This window comes from Cornus florida, unplaced genomic scaffold, assembly GCF_030987335.1.
Source record: "Cornus florida cultivar Cherokee Brave unplaced genomic scaffold, ASM3098733v1 CherokeeBrave_3.0.0_Hap2_Chr09, whole genome shotgun sequence".
NCBI lineage: Eukaryota > Viridiplantae > Streptophyta > Magnoliopsida > Cornales > Cornaceae > Cornus > Cornus florida.
Genome location: NW_026775579.1, coordinates 73882096 through 73896396, shown reverse-complemented (window position 1 = coordinate 73896396; position 14301 = coordinate 73882096). Strand labels below are relative to the sequence as shown.

At 36.7% G+C, this 14301-nt stretch overlaps 1 pseudogene; it reads left to right on the top strand.

The window, feature by feature from the left end:
• Window positions 1-7974: 7974 nt before the first annotated feature.
• On the top strand, window positions 7975-8073 carry LOC132275778 (small nucleolar RNA R71; annotated as a pseudogene).
• The last annotated feature ends 6228 nt before the right edge of the window (window positions 8074-14301 follow it).

Below are 14301 nucleotides of genomic sequence, written 5' to 3'. Positions count from 1 at the left end.
TGGTTGGGATTGCATGAGCTTTCATGTTGGAGTTGAGCATTTTGCATAAGTTCGATCGATCTCAAATGAGAGTTCGATCGATCGAACTTCTATCTGTATCCAACACTTAAAAAAAATTTCGACCTGCATCCAAATCACCTCTCTGTCCCATCGTTCGAACTTATTCTCAGATTGATCATAACTTTTTTGATCGATCCAAACCTCAAGTTCGATCAATCTTGAGTTCTAACACTTAGCCAAATTTTTGAACCAAAAACCTGCATATTTTTACTCTCTGTCTGATCGATCGAACATTTTGTTCAGATCGATCTCTGTTCTTCATCTCACCGTCTTTGACTTTGTTTGACTTTTTAATTTTAAAAATCCAAAAAATATTTTTATTTTATTTTATTTTCTTTTCCAAAAATCCAAAAAGATTTTATTTTCTTTTATTTTATTTTTATTCTTATTTTTCAAAATTCCAAAAATATTTTCTATTTTTCAATTTTAATTTTTAATTTTAGTTTTTAATTTTTCAAAAATTTCAAAAATTCCAAAAATACTTTGAAGAGAGATCATTACAGTTCGATCGATCTGAAATCTCAGTTCGATCGATCGAACTGTTCGGGAATGTTTTTAAAAATAGAACTCGAGGGTCTCAAGATCGATTCATTAGATCGATCCAATCCTCTTCCAAACCCTCAGTCCCTCATTCTCGTCGCCACTGTGCACCCATCTTCATTATCATCTCCGGCGAATCTCCGGCGAGATCCAGTGAGCTTCGACTCTCTCTCTCTCTTCTCTCTCCTCTCGGATCTGAGTTTGCATCACCCCCTTCACATCTCATCTTCTCTCCTCGAGTTTAGGTAAGATCCGAGCCCCATCTTTGATTTCAAGCTTCAAGTTGTTAAATACATGTTTTAAATGTTGAATCCATGATATATTGATGATGATTTCCTCCATTGATGTAGCTTGAGGCACTACGTATATATATGTATATATATGTTTATATGTTTTGTATATTTTTTATTTTTGAATTGATTTTGGGAGTATGGGCTTTGTAAAGTGAGTAGGATTGATTGTATAATGTGTTGATTGGCCCATGACACTGTTCGTGAAGGCCCCGTGTCATCCACGTCACAGATCTGTGACCTTTCGATTTTCATCTTCGCACAGTTTGATCGATCGAAATTATTTCTCAGATCGATCTTGAGAGATCGATCGAACTCAGTTTTTCAGTTTCTCAGATCGATCAAAGTTTTGAGATCGATCTCACATTTTTTGTGATCGATCGAACTTCACAAATTTCATACATGCATTCGATGCATCTTATCTTGTGTCATTCTATCTTATATATGCCCAATGCCTGCGATATTCCACATTGGATGCATTTCATGCTTATACTGCTTAGCATGTCCACCTCCTGTCACTTGTATAGATTCAGTCATATATGTTTTGTCTATCTTATTTGACATCCATGTTTCTATTTTAAGCTTTCAATTCTTTATTTTGGCACTGACTCCCCTTGCAAGTTTTAAATTATTTTCAGGCCATGACTAAGTGCAAACTGTAGCCCGCGGTCACTATCACCGCCGGGGCAGGCACACTTTCGATGTTGAGGCCAGTCCTTTTCATGCACAGGACCCTGCACAGGAGGAGCCATTAGAGCCTACTCCACCTCAGTCACCTTCTCATGCGACTGAGGCTGAGCATTCTCCATCTCATTCTCAGGCTCAGCCTACGTTTACACTATCTCCATCTCTTCCACCACACCAGCCACTTCAGCCAGCTTGAGAGCGTGACAAGCTCGTGCCTAGATATGCATAGATGACAGTGGCCCATGAGTTAGTTTTCGACACAGATTTCTTCTCCAGATCAGTGCTGACCCGGTCAGCTTACGATGATATTATCCGGAGGGGCTTTGCAGCTATTCTTGCCCCAGTAACTGAGCCAGTCTACCCGCAGCTAGTTCAGGTGTTCTTCTAGAACCTCCGAACATCCCCGTATACCACGGCAGAGCTGGTCACTACCATAGATGGCCATCAGATTTCTATTACTGTGGACACACTAGCCAGATCATGCCATTGTCCACACTGATGCCCTTCGGAGCTACAAGAGCTTTATCCCAGGCCATACAGGCCTTCTTATACCGACATGGCAGTTTTCTTGACAGGTCACCATACCGATGGCGAGACTTTCGCCACCCGCACTTATCTTCCAGATGACCTATGGTTCTTTGATTCCGTTCTCTTTCAAAACATATATATGGCTGGGCATAAGATTCAGTGACGAGGAGACTATCTGACAGCCCCTCTACGCATTCTACACAGGCCATTGGGTATTTATTCTAGCGCTCATCTGGAGCGTGATGAGGAAGCTCTTCGATGAGTATATCAGCAAGGAGAGGCCCAAAAGGGCTAAGTCTCTCCCATTTGGCCACCTCATCACCCAGATACTGATTGATCAGCGCTATCCTTTCTATCCTCGAGAGCACCCTGAAAGAGGATCCTGTCACTTCTTGAAGAAGGACTGGGACAAGAGCTATAATGCTATTATTTCCCGATTATAGGAGGCTGCAGCTCAGGCAACAGAGGACTTAGATTTAGACGATTTAGAGGCTGAGGAGCCAGCAGCAGCAGTAGACCTGGCCCGGCAGCGGACGACGCACCAGTTGATCCGGCTGTCGAGCGTATAGATATTGATTTAGAGCGACCTGCAGATGACGCAGAGCAGCACTCTCCAGCTGGGTTACCAGTACACGAGGAGGAGCAGACTCATGATTTTTTTTTTTTTATTCATCTATACCCGAGGCTCCTAGTTAGACCCCCGACTTTTGAGAGCGTCTTCAGGCTCTGGAGGATGCAGTGGTTGCTATCAGAGCTGATACTGCTGCCATTCGAGCCGATGTTGTGGCCCACCGAGCTGATTTTGCTATATTCCGCACGGATGTCATGACTGCACTCCGAGACTTATCTCACGATATCCGCGGAACACGCCATGCCCATCCTACCTCGTCCACCTGAGATTCCCAATTTCTTCTATCTTTTCATACTACACCTCTGTGATCTATACTTTATTTTTGTCACTGTATATTATTTGCAGCTGGATATGTCGGCTTTGCTCTTTTGATGTACTCTATACTTTATTTTCTTTATATATACTTTTGTTATGGATGCCATTTATCATATTCTTATATCTGTATGTTTGACTCCATCAGGTGCATCACAGTGACTTCAGTGAGAGAGAATGCTACACAATTTTCAGGACCACCCTTATATCTCTCTCCTTACTTTATCTGTTTTATCCCATTTACACTTGCATGTCCACTGTGCACTGATTATCCCTTTTGTTATCTGATGAATTTATCCGAGTGCCCAATTTCAGGACCATAGTTAATCCCAAGTTTGGGGGGGCCATACCACCCACTTTGGATACTTCAGTCCCAGCCATTCTTTGCATTAATTGCACCGGTATACTCTTTCCTTTTGTTCTCTTTGCATATTGAGAACACTGTGCCATTTAAGTTTGGGGGTAATGGTGTATGTTACAGTGTTTATTTTTAAATTCAAAATTTTGAATATGACTTGTGTATTTGAGAGATTTTCTATGATTGGTCCATATTAGCGATGATTTTGATCTTTTGAGGACTATATTGCTTAAAATTTAAAAATTGCTTGACTTGAGAGTCTAATACTCCTTGTATGCCTTGTGGAAGCCATTTAGGAGTAAATTTTTCGAAAGATTGATATCTTGCTTGCACTTGTGGTCCACATCATTTTGATTTTGTGATTGTTTTGAGATTCATTCTAGGATTCTACACTAGCACAGGCACATACTAGCATTCATTTATGGGGTACATGCTTTGTTGATTATTAAATTGGTTATATCCCAATTGAGCTAGTAGTGCATTGAAAGCTTTCATTCTTGATAAAGGTGGATAACAACCCCTTTTCACTAAGTAGCCGGGATTCTAGCCTCATCAAGTACTGAACTTCTCGCGCCGAAAGGTGGAGGGCCCAAACTCTAGGTTAATACTTGTTTATTCAAAAAAAAAAAAAAAAAAAAAAAAAAAAAAAAAAAAAAAAAAAAAAAAGTGAGGACTTCTCCCAAAAGGTGAGAAGTGGGAAATGATTAGATGAAGGTTGTCTTGATTTGTAGCCTAGTCGATTTAAGCTTGTAAGTCCGTAGGGGTATTTGAATACCTAGTGCCCCTAAAGCTGTCTGGTTTGGGAATTATTGACCTAACGCTCAACCTCATGAATCGCTAGAAAGCTTAATAGATCAACACATTGCACCATACTTCCATCTTTGATCCTCAATAAATAAATAAATAAATAAAATTGAGTGAAAAGAATAAGCGCACCTAGAACAATAAAGCTTTAATAAAAGGTCCACTTTTTATCTTAATGATCGGTACTAGATTTGTGTGCTAGTTTAAGGGTAAGGATGTAATCATTTCTTTAGTTGGCTTAGATAACAACACATTTGATGCTGGTCCACTCAAAAGAATTCTAGAGTTGTTTTGATTTGCATGACCATTTTCTTGATGTGTGGAGGACCATACTTGCTTGCTTGATGTTGAGATTTTGGGAGATTGCTTAGAAATGTTTGAAACATTGCATACTTGAGGTAGCTTTCTCCTAATGCTTGTTTGCAATATTGGTGCATCTTTTGAAAGAATGAGCTTAATGCTTGTGGGTATCATTTCTGGAAACCCTCATGAGACTGTACTCATCCACTAGGGGTAACCTAGGGGTTTAAAAGGCTTGTTGCATATGCTAAGTGCAATCGTGTTCACTACGAAAGTGGCGTTATCCTTTTATTGCTTTCTAGTTTATAGTTGTCTAGTTATTCATTTCATTCCTTTACTTTGTAGTTCATTGCTAGGGATTAGCAATATTTAAGTTTGGGGGTGTGATGAGTGCTGAAAAGTGCGTATTTAAACCCCTTAAGCTTAGGCATTCTAGTACCTTTATCTATCTTACTTTACCATTTTAGATTGATTTCGTGTTATTTCCATTTTCAGGTACTTATCCCGAAAATAAGCTAACTCAGCCAAATAAGAGCAGAAATGAAGCAATTCTAGGATAAGTCAAAGAAAGAAGCCAAGTGGAAGCAAAAGGTGGAATTCAACATCTTCGATCGATCTCAGATCAAAGTTTGATTAATCCAACATGATCGATCTCAGCACTTCAAGATGGATCAGAGCTATGATGACATTTTCAGAGATCTCAAAAGTTCGATCGATCCAACATCATTCTTCGATCGATCGAACTACCTTGTCCTTATCCAAATGATTGATCTTATCTAGTTGTACCACCCTACAAACCACTTTTGTCCTTTTCCCAAAAATATCTTCGAAATATCTCAGATTTGTTTTTATCTAAAAAGGCACCACCATTGAGGATCGATCCAACTTCAGTTTGATAGATCTCAGCTATGTTCGATCGATCCAAGTCCAAGGTTCGATCGATCGAACTTCCTCCAGTGCGAAAAAGTTAAATTTCCAGCTCATTGAAAGCTGTCCTTGTCCAATCATTGGGGAATATTTTATGCACGACCCCAGCTAATTTTGTATGTCACTTGACCTACCTATATATAGAATATGATACACTTTTTGAGGGGAATTCTTAAGATCCATCTATCACAATTGAGGCTATTCTTAGGGAGGAAGAAATGAGGAGGAGGCTAGAGACACAAGCTTGGGAGCTTTTCATCAACCAAGGAGTAGATTTCTTCCATGGAGTTTGCCCTTGAGGGTTGGAGAAGCATTGCCATGAGTGGCTAGACATCCTCTTGGGGCTAGAGTTAGCCCCAAGCATGCTTTCTACATCTTAATTTTGTGTATTATTGAGGGACTAGTGTTGTAATACATGTTTTAGCACTTTTATATATGTGGATCTTGTTTATTCAATGATTTATGTGGTTTAATGCTTCCAATTGATCATTTCATTCTATCCATATGTCTATGTATGCTAGAATAGATGTTCATGTGTTTGTCTATATTTCTTATGTTATTGATGCATGTCTATGTGTATTAATGCCATAGATCTAGAGATTGTCAAAATATAGTGCTTAATGGAATGCTCTTGTAATTTTCTTGATGGGTCATGCTCATTTCTTGATGGATTGTGCCTCCCTTAGCTTAATTAGTTTAATTTCATGTCATTAGCTTTATTGTAGTGTAGTGGTAGTATAGTTGTTAGATGGGAGGATAATCCATACTTGTTGTTTGATATTCCATACTTTTGAATGCAAGTAGCATATGTCTCTAACCTTGTGGTGTATTTGGCTTGTGAGCTTAATGAAAGGATTAATGATTTGCTAGATATATTGTGCTTTTCACATGCTATTTAGACAATATATACTTAATTGTTAGATATATTGTGCTTTTCACATGTTGCTTAGATAATATATACTTAATTGATCACCCTTGCTAATTGAATCTACCAAACACACACACACATCAATATTGCAACACACATTTCCCTCATTAGTCACTTGTTAAGGGTGTAGAAAAGTACTGTTTGGTGGTGACCTCTAAACCCCAAGATCTCTCTCTCTTACTTACTCTTTATTGCATTCAATTATTTAGTTTAATTTGCTCTCTAGTTTAATCAACTAACCAACTATTTGTTTGATCACTCGACCTACTAACCCTAATAGTGATTCCATAACCAAATTCGACTCCAATCCCTTGGGACGATCCCTACTCACCCTAACTATATTTTTAGTAAAGGTAGTAGTGGCTTTTATAAATGTAAAACTTGGCTCTCGCCTTAATGCACTCTCTTAAGCTTATGGTAGGACGATGACCACCTTTGGCTCAAAAACCTTTTCAAAATCTTTCTTCAAAGCATCTTCAACATAAGACTTTTTCAAATCATCATAAGAATTTTTTATATCATTTTTCAAAGCTTTTTCAACACAAGAATCTTTCACATGTAATGAAAGAGGAAAAAATGTGAATTGGAATGGGTGTCAACTTTTGGTTGCACCAGTTCACTCTCTTCATTAGGAATACCAACTTGGTTATCAATAATTTTTCCACTACTTAAGGTTGTTACCGTATTAACATGTTCAATTGTGTGACCTTCTGATAAGGAATTGGTCTCCACCATAAATTGTTGCTTTAGTGGGGCATTTAGAGGCATCTTCCCTTTCTCTCTAGCATTCAAAGTACTAGCTATTTGCCCGACTTGGGTCTCTAGCTTAGCAATGGATTGAGAATGGGAATAAAACAATTAAGTATTGGCCTCTACAGTACCTAAAGCGGTCAACACTTTTTCCTCTAATGCGGGACTCCTAGAATTTCCTTGGGAGTAAGATGATTTATTAGGAAAATGAGAGTTAGAAAATTGGTTTCCATGTGATTGAAAAGAAGATCTATAACCTTGGGAACCTTGGCCTTACATTGGAGGTGGAACATATTTTCCTTGAAAACCACCTTGGGGAGGGTTTGAGCTTTCCCCTTGGCTTTTCCAAGAGAAGTTTGGATGGTTCCTCCATCCGAGATTATAATGTGAGCCATAGAGATTATTCCCTTGGTGAACAAAAGTGGCATTTACTTGTTCTTGGTGCTCATTTTACATATGTCCATGTGGACAATTGGAAGTAGAATGTAAAACAATAGAACAAGTCAGGCATGTCTCATTAGAATTATGATGATGATGATTAAAGGAGGAAGACACTTGATTCACCGAATTGTGGTTAATCAAAAATTGATTAAACCTTTGAGATAAAGATTTTACCTCGGCGGCTATATCATTGGGATTGTCAACTTGATACAAGCCAACATTCTTCCTTCCACCTAAGTTCCTACCATTTTTGGAAGATAAAGATCTATGCATTGAATTTTCACTCATACTTTCATAAAGATGCCACACATCATCCTTATGCTTATCAAGATAAGATCCACCCATAGATGCATCAACCATACCCTTATGACTATTCGGCAAACTTTTAAAGAAGTATTGAACTAATTGTCACTTAGACATGTCATGATGTGGACACTTCCTAAGCAAGTCATTGAATCTTTTCCATGCCTCATGAAACAATTCCCCATCCCCTTGAGAAAATTCTCTAATTGAAGTTCTCATAGCATTGGTCTTTGAAACCGGATAGTACTTTTTCAAGAACTCTTGTTGCATTTCCATCGAAGAAGTTATTGAAAAAGGCTTAAGATTGTTGAACCAATATTTTGCCTTATCCTTAAAGGTAAAAGGAAAATTTTTAAGCTTTAAAACCTCTTCCAGCATGTCCGTATATCTCACGGTAGAACACACTTCAAGAAACTCATCCAAATGCTTGTAAGGTTCTTCACTTGGAAGTCCAAGATAGTTAGGAAGCATTTGAATAGTTTACGATTTAATCTCATAATGATGTACTCTAAATGGGGGTAATTGAATGCAACTGGGTGCATTATATTCATTAGGCATATAATGGCCTCTTAAAGCAAGTGAAGGATTCACAATTGGTGGTGTAACATAAACACCTTGATTCCTTTGAATAATGGGAGGTTATGGAGCAAAAAGTGGCCGAGGCATTCCCAATAGAACTTGGCCTTGTTGTTGTGGAAGAAATGGTCTTGGCATGCCTAAAGGAACTTGAATATTGTCATGATGCTCATTAGGGTAGAGGATGCCTTGTTGGCCTATGTGACCAAGGTCCTCCACATGGTCCTCATTTTGTTCTTCCATTGATGAAATGGAGTCAATTAATCTACCTCTTCCCTTAGAATTACGAACAATGGATTCAAGATTCAAATTAAGTGGGACAGGAGTAAGATTTAGTGATCTACGACCATGTATGCACAAACAAGACAAAAACAAGTAACAAACACTTCACCTTCACAACAAATCAATAATCAACAAACTTCCTCCACATACAATGATCACATACTCCCATGCTTTGAACAATATGCAAGAAAAATTAAATTGCCTCCACGCGGGCTCACGATCTATCTAAGAAATGAAAAACATGCCTCCACGTAGGTCACGATTTAACTAGGATTGAGTTTAGAAAAGCTCATAAAAGGTCCTTAAGCAACTTCAAATGATTTTTCAATTTTTTCTTTCTTTACCTTGCTTGCTTTGCAAATTTTTTTTATTTTTAAGCTTTTTATGCTCTTTGCTTAGTTTCACTTGGCTTTTTTGTTTCTTTGTTTTTCAATTTCCCTTTGCTTTGCTCTCTTGGCTCAATGCACCTAGCCAATCAAGAACAAACACAATGAGTAACAAAAATAGAATAAAAATAAAAACAAGATCAAAAAAGTACTAATTCCTAATTAATTTCCAAACATGACGGTGCCAATCCTCGGCAACGGCGCCAAAATTTGACGAGGCCGTTTGTATACGCCAAAATAATGTAATGAATGTGCGGCTCAAGAAAAGCCTTTTAGGTCAAGTTTAAATTTATAAAAACCCTACCACCACTACTACTAACGTAGCAAGAATGAGTAGGGATCATCCCAAAGGATTATACGTGTTGGAATTTAATTTTGACTCTAATATACCAAATGATTACAAAGAGAGAGATTGGTTGATTAAACTAAGATGCAAGAAAATTAAAATAAATTAAGTTGAGATAGGGATTTGAGAGATGAGAAGTGAAGACTTGGAGTGCGTTGGAATTGCCACCAAGCTTATTCATAAAACCACATACTTTCAACTAATTTGGGGAAAACCTTCTTGTGAACAAAATGTGACTACCAATTGCAATATTATGCATGGGCCATCAAATTCAATAATGATGTGCCTACCTAACCAACAATTAAACTAAGTGTAGAACAACTCATTAATTCTAAGCATGATCCATCAAACTAGTCATAATTGTAGCACACATCAATCTAGAAAATCATGAAATTTACAATAATAAGCCATGGAATATCAAATCAAGTAAAGATTGTCTACCTACCTACAAGCATGAATTAAATTGTAGAACAACCCATCAAGTATAAGTATAATCTATCAAATTAATTGGCAAACCTATCAAATAAAAACCATGTCTAGCCATCACTAGATTCTTAATTAATCACACATAGACATGCAAGCAACATATAAAAACTAGTGTAGAGATCAATTCTCAAATAATCACACATAAGACAATATGTAACTACAAAGAGAATCAATAGGAATAATTAAACCATATGAATCATGTGAGACATTATTTATAATTTAATCACACGTAGACATGTAAATAAATTAGAAAATTAATATGAAGAATTAAACCATAGAAATCATAGAAATATACCAAGATTCATTAAATTCACAAGGCTGGAACACTAATCACAAGATATTATTCCCCAAAAAGTATGAAAAAGATAGAGGTTTAGATTACAAACTTGGGGCTCATCCAAGCCCCAAGGACAAGTCTAGCCAATCATGGAGGAGGTGGGTGTGATCTTGGAACCCTCAAGGGCAATCCCCAAACATGGCTTCATCTTTATCCCCTTCTTCTTTTTTAAATTCTAAAGAGAGAGAGTGTATACATCTTGAGATGTGTTCTTGGAGCCTCCACTTTTCTCTTTTCTTCTAACCCTAATCTCTAACTTTTCTAGAAAGAGAAAATAAAAATTACAATAAAAATTAAAGACTAAAAGATATTGATTGATTGATTACAAAAATGGTTCAATTCCCTTTAAATACAAGGTCCTTTTCTTAATCAATAAGTCAGAAATATAGCCCCAAAAATATCTAATCCCGCAACTATGTGGTAGGTGGAATTCAGGCGCGCAGAAATAAAATAGCTCGCTGCCAGCACATTTTTGATTGATCGAAGAACTCTTCGATCGATCGAAAAAATCTTCGATCCATCTAAATTTTTAGCATTTTTGACCTTTTCCAGATTTTTCTGAAATCTTCCCGGAACCTTTGCTTGACTCCAAAAAGGTTGTAATAACAATTTTTAGCCCGTTTGAACCTTATTGACCTAAAATAGGTAATAACACAAATAAGTATCTAAGACATGAAAATAAGATAGATGATTGGACTAGAATACCCTAACTTAGGTTCTAAAATGTGTCATATTTGAGCACTCATCATTTCTTCCGTTGTTCATCTTTTCTCATTTCGGTTCTTTTTCGTTCACGGAGTTTTTTCGTTTGAGCGCGTTTGCTCAAATTTTACTTTTTCGGACCCGGTAAGGCCCTTTCGGGGCACTTTTAGGGTTTTCCTATAAATAGAATGTCTTAAAGTGAAAAGTCACTTTTTCATCATCTTCCTCCATCTCTTGGCCGGTAGCCATGGCAACCAAGGGGCTGCCACCCTTCTCTCTTCTTTTCTGGCCAGTTCCCTCGTGTAAAATGCCGTAGTGCCTTAGTGTTTTGTATTCTCCTTGACGACGCACACCTTTCCCCCTTATTAGAACCCATTTCTGACCATTTTGTGAGTTCGGGTTTGAAGTCAAGTTGTGATTTCATGAGGCTTCCTTGTGATTAATGATCATCGTGTTATCCCCGACAAAACCCCAAAGTATCGTCGGATTCGGAGTACTTTTCTTTTGATAGGGATTTGAGATTTCCTTCTCAAATTAAGGGAGGGGGTGTTATAGATATTTATGCAACTTATTTCCATGCTATTGATGTTTATGCAACTTATTTATATGTTTTGGTATCAAATCTAGAAATTTTATTATTTATTTTTCTTGTATGTAATTTGATTTTTCCCGGTTGATTATAGCTTGATTTAAATATGTGGCGTGGAATTATATTACCCCTTGATATTTTCATTGACATATATTAAATTGAGAGCATTTGAACAAGTATTGAAGATTTTAATTAATATTTTTCTTGAATGAAAATTTAATTCATGTGGCCTTATCTAGCTTGAAATTAATATGTGACGTCAAATTATATTAGGCCCTAGCATGCTCTTCAACATAGGTGAATTTGAGAGTAATCAGAGGTGTTTTAAAATCTAGTAATAATTTATTAATTAGATTAATTAATTTTATTCCAAATGCACTATTCACTCCATTGGATTTTTTACTTCATTTTATTGATGTGCATGCCATATACTTTCATATATATTAAATCGGGAATATTTGATTAGGTTTTGAAATCTTTTATTTAATTATTTTCTAGTATTAAAGTTTAATACTCATGGCCGTATCTTGCATGAAATTCACTTGTATCATGTTTTTAAATAAAGTCTTGACATGTTGTATAATATATATTAATTGGAGATCATTTGGATGAATTTCAAAATCTAAAGATTTTAATTAAATGAATTAATTAAAATTCATTCAATAGTTCCATGAGCTTGATTAAGTCTTAACTCGGTATTCATGATTTTCTTGACATGTTCCTTCACGTCTATCAGTTTGAGAATGATTGGATAAGTTTTGAGACTTACATTTATTTATTTCCTTTGTATGGAACTTAATTCACATTGTTGTGTCTTGTATAAAATGAACTTGTAACTTGATATTGAACTTGTGAATGACATGATCCTTGACATAATTTGTTCGTAAAATGTTGAACTTGCCTTGTAATCTTGAGAACTTAATCCTTTAAGTAGATTAAATACCCTTTTATGCTTCCATTAAGTTAATCATGCCTTGATTATGAATCGGACTTATATTACATGGACCTTTATCTTTTTATCAAGCATTATGACCCCTTATAACTTGGTTTCATTAATGTACTTAATGAACTTACACGATTGTCTTGGAATGGTTTAATTACTCATATGTTGCGTAGTAAATAGTTGAATCATTAATCTTATACTTGTGGTATATTTACATTAATGGATTTCATGTGCTATATATCTTGGTTCTAATTTATATAAATACACACTATGATTTCTTGACATTTCACATGCATCATAGTTGAGAACTTAGGGCATGACTTGTGTGTTCCAAAATCTTGATTGTGCATGGAATATGGTTTAATGCATTACTTGTATCTTGATACACTCTTGGTTGCACAACTTGTTGATTTTGGAACTTGGGATATCAATTAAGAATTGACATGGTTAGGACTTGGTTCTAGTACGGTAGATAGATAGCTCCCTATACTATAGTGCGCACTAGGAGAAGGTACCCATGGGTTAGTAGCCCTAAAGTGATCCCAACAGTGCGGTTTCTATCCTGGCGATATCCGAGTTTCCACAGTGGTTTATTTCACTCTTTAAATTTCAGGTTGCTATTCCTTGAAGATTTAAAACTTGTCATGTTATGTGAAATGCTCTAATCTTGTTAATTGCATAGATATTATGCCTTATCCTTGATTTCATGTATTATTCCCATTGTGTTAATTGGAATGCTCCAATCATATTAATTGCATTGATAATGTAATTTTTGTCAACTTATATCCAAGTACCCTTCTTATCATGTTGTTTGGACTATTCCAAACCTTGCTTAATTATGTTGATAATGCAATTCATGTTGATCTATATTCAAGTATCCTTCTTATCATGTTCCTTGGATTATCCCAACCTTGATTCGTTTTATATATGCATATGTAACATGATTCTTGTTATTACACTCTAAGGTAGCTTAGGATGCTTCCTGAGTCTCATCTTGACATAGACGTTAGGTGGCATGAGCCCCTTTAACATGTTTCACCTTAAGGTGATAAAAATCGTAAAATGCTAAGTCGATGCATGCTCACTTCCTACGAGTAGCTTTATGTTACTCACCCCGAAGTTACTGGGGATTTGTTTCAGGTACGAAGGCTTGGTTCATGACACTCATCAATTCTTGGATGACTTGTAACTTTTAAGTTTCCATTTCATGCAAATGTTAGCATGAAATGTCATTTTGTAGCCTTATATGTCAAAACTTGTATCCTTGATTCTATATATGTAATGTGTGCATAAGCACATCTTTTGACACTCATTTTATGTGTATGTATAACATGAGGCCAAGGGCCATTAATTTTAAAATTCACATGTATGTTTTAAACTTGTTCTGGATCATTGGGAATGCATATATAGCCTTAAACTTGCATTCTGTTTTGTCATTCGGCTGTTTCCTTGTTTCTATCTTATCGTTCGGCTGTTTCCTTGTTTCTATCTTGTCATTCAGTTGATTTCTTGTTTTTGTTTTGTCATTCAGCAAATTGTTGCTTTCTATTTCGTCGTTTGAAAATCCAAACACTCATAAGTCAGAACGCCTGACCATGTAGGTCAGAGCGCCTGACCATATAAGTCCAAACACTTAATCATAGGTCAGAATGCTTAACCCTTTCGTCCGAACGCTTAAACTTGAGGAGTGCCGAACTGGTACTCAGCCTTGATGAGTGCCGAACTGGTGCTCAGCCTTGTTGAGTGCCGAATAGGTGCTCAGCCTTGATGAGTGCCGAACGAGCACTCGGTGCTT